Consider the following 8273-nt stretch of genomic DNA (forward strand, 5'->3'; position numbering starts at 1 on the left):
CGCCTCCCAGGGTCAAGTGATTCTCCTGTCTCAGCCTCCTAAGCAGCTGGGACTACAGGTGCGCGCCACCATGCCCAGCTAATGAGGGAACATAATTCAATCCATATTTTATTTAGCCCCATGACCTATTGAGACTTAACCTTTGAAAAAGGCACTGTACTTTCTCTGCAGTCTGTTGTTAACTGTTTATTCTTAGTGGACAAACTGCAGCAAGGCATTCCACTGTGATATGAACGTTAACCCAATAGCAGGATGCCTGTGATGCTCTGGTGTGCATATGGATCTGCTTTTAGAAACTAACATTATGAACAATGTAATTGCATTTAAACTCCATATGGAAACCTGGAGTTTTATTTGTATTTTTTGTTGAATTTGTTAATATACTTCTAAAATATAAGATTCAGAACAAGTTTCTTCTTCTCCCTGAAGCATAGTTTTCTCATCAGTATAAAGAAGAGTCTAGACTGATCTCTGAGATCCCTTCTGGCACTGACATACTACCAATCTTTTATTCTGTAATCTTAGATCATTTCTGTAATAGATTGTAAACACCTTACCATATTTCTAGAATCTGACCTTATTCTCCAAATGGACCCTTTTAAAAAATGAACACAAAGGAAGAAGCACCATTTCTGAATGGCTTTTTATTGAAGGCATCCCCTTTAATAACATAACTTGAAATCCAATTTGGTTTCTTTTTAGATCTCACGGAATTACTTTTCTTCATAGAGAGAATGTGGTTACCTTGGTCACTGTCTCTGATTTCATCTCTAATGCCACAGCCTTGTTCCCTATGTGGTCTGATTTAAAATATCCTGACCGGCTTGATAGAAAGATCATCTCTTACTGTTGCTCTCCCTAGTCTCTCAATTCCTTTTTTCTCACTAATTTGCTTTCTGCAGTCCTACAGACCTGTGCCTCACTCTGGGTGTTTGCAAAGTGCATTCGTATGTTCATGCCTATATCAAATACATTGAGTCAATTGCTAAATATAAAGTAAAACATTTCTCAATTTCTTTAATTTTCGGACTTGTGATTTCTATTTTTTTGTATTAAATGCTTGAAGAGTGGTGTTCGTAAACTGTGGTACAAATTCAACATCAAATGTTAAGAAATGAGTCTTCTCCATTCAGCCAGTAGGTGGAAGTATCTTATAGGGAATCAGCAAGCAGCGAGTTCTTATTGTTTTGTTGTTTTGGTGCTCTTTTTTTGGTGGGGAGGGTGTTCTTTATTTTTTGTTTACTTATTTTTTAAAGAAGATGGAGGAATCTGTCTGGAAAAAAAAAGTGGAAAGGGGAATGAGTAAGAGAAAATAAGAGACTAAGAGGGGCGCACCAATCCCATCACATGCGGGGCTTCCAAACTTATTCCACCTCAGCAAAAACCTGTTTTCTGTTTAGGTTCTGTCTGTCGTCTTCTGTTATTTTGTTCCTTTTAAGAGAATAGAAAGATAAATTAAACTGTTGATAACTCTGGAGCTTTTTAAAAAATATAATCTCTATAGATCCTTGAGAGTCCTAAAAATCTTTTCATGAGAATGAATAATGCAATCAGTCTCTTCCGCAATCAGACCAGCTGAGCATCAAGCTGGTGATTTTATTGGAATGTTAATGTCCACCACAAAGCGGAGTGAAGGAGACAACAGTGGAGGCTCACTGTTGGCAGTTCTGACCAGCAACTCTGGCCAAGCTTCCAGTGCCAGCCCTTTGCCCATCGTTTCTACCGCTCCTGTTTGGAATTAGTGGTCTATCATTAAAAGGCTAAAGCAAATCACCAAGCGTTGGCCCATGGCTGGTTACATGTTTCTGTGGGTGCTGTGTGAACGTGTTTCCAAAATCCTAATTACACTGAACTGTGCATTTGTTTGAGTCCCAATACGAGGCTTGGGTTAAAAAACAGTTGTCACCACCAGCATAGGAGATGAAAGCCATCTTTTCTGTATCAGAGCCCGTTGAATTCGCACGTTCATGCAAACACTCCTCGCCACAAACCCCCTTCTCCTTGTGAGCTCTGGCAGGAGTTGAAAGGACTGGCCATTAGGTCCATCTTTGGTTTGAGGGAAGCCCTGTAGTTTTTCAATTAAGAGAGAAGCTAAAACGCCATAGATAAAATAACTCTCCATAATAAAATTTATTTTAATTCATATATTTACAAAAAAATTCAAACAAATGCTATAAGGTGTATGCACGAGGTGAATGAACTACCCTGAAACTGATTAACATATTCTCATGCAGAGCTTTACTTATTCACCCGGCTTTCTTTCTCCCATTAACGGGTAATGTTGCCCTCCTTATTGGTATTTCAGACTTTCTTCATCAGTATTGTGATTTTAATTGCATTTGTCTGAAAACTGCCATTTTATGTAATGCCCTTGATGTGGAGCTGTTTGCATTAATACACTTATATTCTTTTTTCAGCATGTCCTTGAAGTATGGAATACTTTGGAATATAAAATGCAAAATCCATATAGATAAGTATTGGGGTTCAAGAATCATTGGGCATTAAAGCTGTTTAGCACTTAGTCCTGTTCATTCTTTTTTAAAAAGGAGAAAACTGAGACCCAGGCAGAAGAATTTGTTCTTCAAACTGCAAAAGCAGAGCTACCCCAATTCATCAAAACGCATAGTATTTTGGAGAAAAAAAGAAAATCCTATGATGGCAAGCAGCCATAAGGACTAATGGCAAAACCTTTAATTTGCCAAATCCTGTGTGTTGTAAAATATCTTCTAATCTTATTTCTAACAAGCATTGAACTGATGGGAGAAAAGAGAGTACTACAGATAAGATAAAGATCAAATCCTTTGTGGCGTGCAGAGATAGTGAAAGAAGAAAGCATAGCAATTTGGTGACAAGATTTTACTTGCTTATCAAGATAGCAAAATTCTATGGAATGGCCATCTCTGAGCAAATGACTCCTTCCCCTCCGGGTGTGTGCTGTGTATGGAGCACCCTGTGTTCAGTTCTTGACAAGCCAGTGTCATTGCAGTTTCTCCAAAGCAAAGGTTGTTCTTGGGAAATTTTGCCACTAGGGGACAACATTGTCTAACTTTTGCTCTTAGGGAACACCCAACCCCCCCGCATCCACCTTCCACCTCCTTTTTAAGGAAAAGTTTTTTTTTTTTTTTTTTTTTGCCCTGGGGTATGCCAAATAAACCCTTCAGAAATCACATCTTTGCAGTCACTCATCAGAGTGGGGGGACAACAATGAGATACAGGAGAGCCCTTGATGACTTTCCTGGCAATTACCTTGGTGCTCACCTGAATGAAGCTGGAAGGACACATGCTTGGTTCTGTGCATGTGAATCTTATTAGTATGACTAGGCAGGGTTGTTACGTGTAACACAGGTAATGTGTGAAAATCCAGAGAGGATTTAGATTTGCAAAGTTCATCCTTGTCCTGGATTTCCATTCTTGGATTAGCAAACTTAGTGAAAGAACTAAAAAACAAACTCATTTATTGCATCTCTCCTCAAAATGTCTTCATGAGCACAGGCTTTTCTTGCAGCAAAGACCATGTTGCAAGATGATCTCAATCATAGATCATTAAGATGTAACAGAAATCAAGACATAGGTGGGAGAGTCTTAACCATTTTCCCCATTTAATGTGCCCATACAAAACAAAACACAGAAAGGCAGAAGGAAATTAACTCATTTTCCCCAGAAAGACTATGGTGATGTTAGAAGGATCATCCAGGACTTCTTTCTGGGCTTTGTGAGTTCTCTCTAACCCGTTCTCCAGCTAGAAAATAAGCTTCTGGGAGCAATTTTGGTTTCTGGAGTCTTCCTCTAAACCTCTCTGTCACACACTGGTTGCCATTTTCCCTCCCTGATCCATCTCATATCCTTCTCACTGATGGAGTAAGGTAACAGTTGGCAGTGGCCATGTTCAGAGTCTAGAGCCCCGGCTTAACCACACAACACTCAGATAACTGCATTGTAACCCTTCCCGCCCAAGGTGGGCCTGGGGACAGTGGCTCCTGGGTGAGGAGGGGTGGCAGACCAGCCAGCTCTGCTTCTCTGTTTGCTGAGAGTTTCCAGTTTGAAAAACAAACATTCCCATTTAATGGGCAATCTAATGGAAATCACCTGCTCCTCGAATAATCATTGAACAAATTGATAGCACACAGTAGCGAGGCATCTGGGCTTCAATACTACCTTGCTGATTCCAGTAGATGGAATGAAAACAACCCAAACAAACCACCGTGCATTGTTTAGAAGCTCATTATTCACAGGGAAATCACAGCCTCCATGAATTGGAGCTCCTCCACTGGAAAGGCAAGAGGGCCTGTGGTCAGGGGACAAGTGCCCTGGATCCTCCAGGGAGGGCTTTGAGTCCTGGCTTTGCAACTTACCAGATCTGGAAAAAAAAACACCCTATAGAATCCATGGAGATAAAATACCTACCGTGAAGCCTCATAGATAGTATAGGATCAAGTTAAGTACTATGAGTAAAGTACTTTCTAAATTTGAAGTATCAAGCCCTCAAGTTTGACAGCACTCAGACACTCAATACAGCGATCCCGTCATCCACAGCTTCACTTTCCGTGCTTTCAGCACTGTAATCTGAAAATATTAAGTAGGAAATTTCAGAAATAAAAAATGTTGCGTTTTAAATTGCACACCATTCTGAGTAGTGTGATAAAATTTTGCATCATCCTGCTCCACCCCCACCAAGGGCATGAATCCTTTTATACAGGGGACCCACGCTGTCTCTACTCCCCACCCACTAGTCACTTAGGAGCTCTCTTGGTTATTAGACCGACTGTTGTATCGTAGTGCTTGGGTTCAAGTCGCCCTTATACCGGAGCTAAAAAGAAACTATTTAGGCAGATAGTGAAGGTAAGAGAGTCCTCGGTAGAATTTTTCTTTTAATAAAAAGCAGTCCCCAAATTACTTCTTTCCTAAAAAAGAGCGGCCTGAAAAATGGAGCTGCAGATATAGATAAGCAAGCTGGAATATTGCAGGGGTGAGTGCCAGCAGCTGTGCCAATAGACAGGGGCTACTTGGAAGCCAGCCATGCTTAACATGGAGGCTCCATCTTCCCTTTTCTTTGTTGTCATGTGTACAGTAAAGAAGCAGGCAACATGGCCCCAGCCAGATAGATAACCTGTCTGCAGGATAACATATTAGAGTGGGGTGGCAAGCCGCTTTGCACACTATGTGAACGGCACATCTGGTCCAACCAATTATTCGTCTCCTATGTAAATCAGGCACCACCTCCTCAAGCTAGTCTAAAACCCTGTGCATTTCACCAACAAACTGGCAACTCGTTTTCTCGGAGACCCCTCTCTGCAGAAAGGGAGCTTTTCTTTCTTTTGCTAATATAACTTCTGCTCTGAGCCTCACCCTGGTGTATCTAAATCCTAGTTTTCCATGGCCGTGGGACAACAAACCTCGGGTATTACCCGAGATGAATGACGCGGTTTCACTTATAATGGCCCCCAAATGCAACCTCAGTGATGCTGGCAATTCAGATCTGCCAGAGAGAAGCCATCAAGTGCTTTTTTAAGTGAAAAGGTGAAAGTTCTTCATAAGGAAAGAAAAGAAATTGTATGCTGAGGTTGCTAAGAGATACAGTAAGAGCAAATCTATCTGTGAAACTGTGAACAAGATATTGTTGTAATTGTTCTATATTGATATTAGTTATTGTCATTAATATCTTAGTGGGCTTAACTGATAAATTACATTTTATTGTAGCTATGCATGTGTAGGAGAAATCAGAGTACTGTATGCATGGATGAGGTTTCAGATATCCACTCAGAGTCTTGGAACATATGCCCTGTGGATAAAGGGGAACCACTGTAATAATAGCTGTCACTTATTGAGCATAGAGTTCTATATTAAACACTCTTTGCAGACTGCCTCACTAAATCATCTCAACAGTGAATGCATAGTAGCATGAAAGGAAAAACAAATCTTGGGACCCCAAAATCACTAAGTTAAAGGGAAAAATCAAGCTGGAAACTGCTTGGGGCAAACTGGCCTCCCATTCTATTCAAAGGAGATAAATGCATATCCGATTGCCTCCTTTGGAAAGGCTAATCAGAAACCAGAAGAACGCAACATTTTGTGTCTTATTTACCTGTTCCCTGGATCCCCTTCTCTGCATAGAGTTATCCCACATTTCTGGACCAAACCAATGTACATCTTCATATATTGATTGAGGTCTTATGTCTCCCTAAAATGTATAAAACCAAGATGCACCCCGGCCACCTTGGGCACATGTCGTCAGGACCTCCTGAGGCTGTGTCACGGACGTGTGGCTGTAACTTTGGCAAAATAAACTTCCTAAATTGACTGAGACCTGATTTAGATATTTGGGGTTCACCGTAGATATAAATTGATCCACTTTAGAGATTAAAAATTTCAGAGGCGAAGACATTCAGTGATTTGCCCATCGTCTCTGAGCCAATAAGTGGTGATTTTGACTCACAGCTCAGTCTAGCAGGCTCCAGAATCATTGCTCTCACTATTAAGCTTTACAGACGGATCTGTGGCAAGCTGCTGCCTTTATCTTGGGCAGTGAAATCTTCAGCATCTGAGGCTTTTTCTCTGCAGAGAGGTTAAACCTCTTTCCTCTTTCTGGCTACATGGTTCATTACAAAGGGGCACTCCATGTTAATGAAGGATCTTTAATGGCTTGATGTAACTCTCCTGATTGCCTCCACCACTCTGATTTGGAAATCATGCTGTATCTAAGGGGACCTCTTCAGTCTAACAAGAAAGAAAAGGGGGTGGGAATGGGAGAAAAGGGAAGAGCACAGGAAAGGCTGAAGCCAGTCACCACACGTAATTAGCTGCATTTTGCAGCCTACACAGACAAGAGCTCTCCTGAGGAGCAGCCAGATTAGGAGGGTGTAGTTCTTTGCAGGAACTGTTGTCCCCTGGGAGACAGGAAGAAGTGGGCTCTAGCAGGTGGAGTCAAGGTCATCTGGAAGTGTTTCAGGTTTGAGGTCTGAACTCTGGAGACTGTGCTGAGAACCTGGGAACAGTTCCAGAGTTCTGAAATGCATCAGGAAGAGGCTATAACCTATAATACGTCGTTTGGCATTCCTTGCTTGGTGCACATGTCTGGGATTAGGTTGTTCCTTCCCTTTATCTTTTTAAAGTACTATCTCCTTGGTTTGGGTAGGGTAGGAAACAGAATTTCAGATCTTCTTTTGCATCCTCCACAACATCTTGCAAAATCTGTTCATATTTTAAACAATGAGTTTACTGGAAGAGATAGCTATGTGAAGAGAGCAAACACACACACAAAATGAAAAACTATGAAAAAAATTTAATACTTAATTATAGCCTCAAGAGTGCAACCCAAAGAGATCGGGTACTGTTTTTAAGGAAGAGAGAGTAATAATGACCAGGTAAAATTCAGAGAATAAAGAAGACAGAGTCATTCCAAATGAGAAAATGTCATAAAATGTAGGAATGAACATATGTGAAAAGGGGAGAAAGAAGGAGGAAGAAATAACATTTTTGAGATCTAGCCATTTTTGAGTTCCTTTACAATAACAGTCCTCGATAATGAGTGTTATGATGCCCAATTAACTCTAGGATGTGAATTGATGTGTCTAAGATCACAGACTTAATTAGGAATAGAAGGCCCAGTCTTTTGATTCCAAAGCATACCATGTCTCCTCTTAATTTTAGAGCGTGATTTACTAATAAATGTATTTTAAGCAGAAAAAATTCAAACCAGAAAAAAAATTTAGTTACTATTTATATGATATGGTAGGGGAAAAGACTTTCTAAGAATAAAAAGAATGAAAAAAATAACCAAAAAATAGATTTCTTTGCTTATATGATGAATTCTTTATAGTTCATAAACATCATAAAATTAAAACCAAGCAATATATTTTTACAATAAATAATTGGTACAAAAGTTGGTATCTCTTATAAGTAAGTCATACAATTTTAAGCAATGCTGAACACTATCAGAAAAATGGAAGGAAATACGAACATTCAATGATAAAGACAACAGCTAATATTTGATAACAATCTGAAAACTCAAAGAAAGTTTTCTTTGTCATGAGTGCAAAAATGTTGCCTCATGCTGTTAAAAATGTAAATATTGCAGAAGTATCAAAATATTTATTTTGTTAACTCAGTAACTCATGTTATTTTTTAATTTTTATTTAATTTTTATTTTTGAGACAGATTCTCACTCTGTTGCCCAGGCCGGAGTGCAGTGGCATGATCTCTGCTCACAGCAACCTCTGCCTCCCCGGTTCAAGTGATTCTCCTGTCTCAGCTTTCTGAGTAGCTGGGATTACAGG

This window comes from Aotus nancymaae, unplaced genomic scaffold (genome assembly GCF_030222135.1).
Source record: "Aotus nancymaae isolate 86718 unplaced genomic scaffold, 86718_ANA_hifiasm-v0.15.2.pri h1tg000079l, whole genome shotgun sequence".
Lineage (NCBI taxonomy): Eukaryota > Metazoa > Chordata > Mammalia > Primates > Aotidae > Aotus > Aotus nancymaae.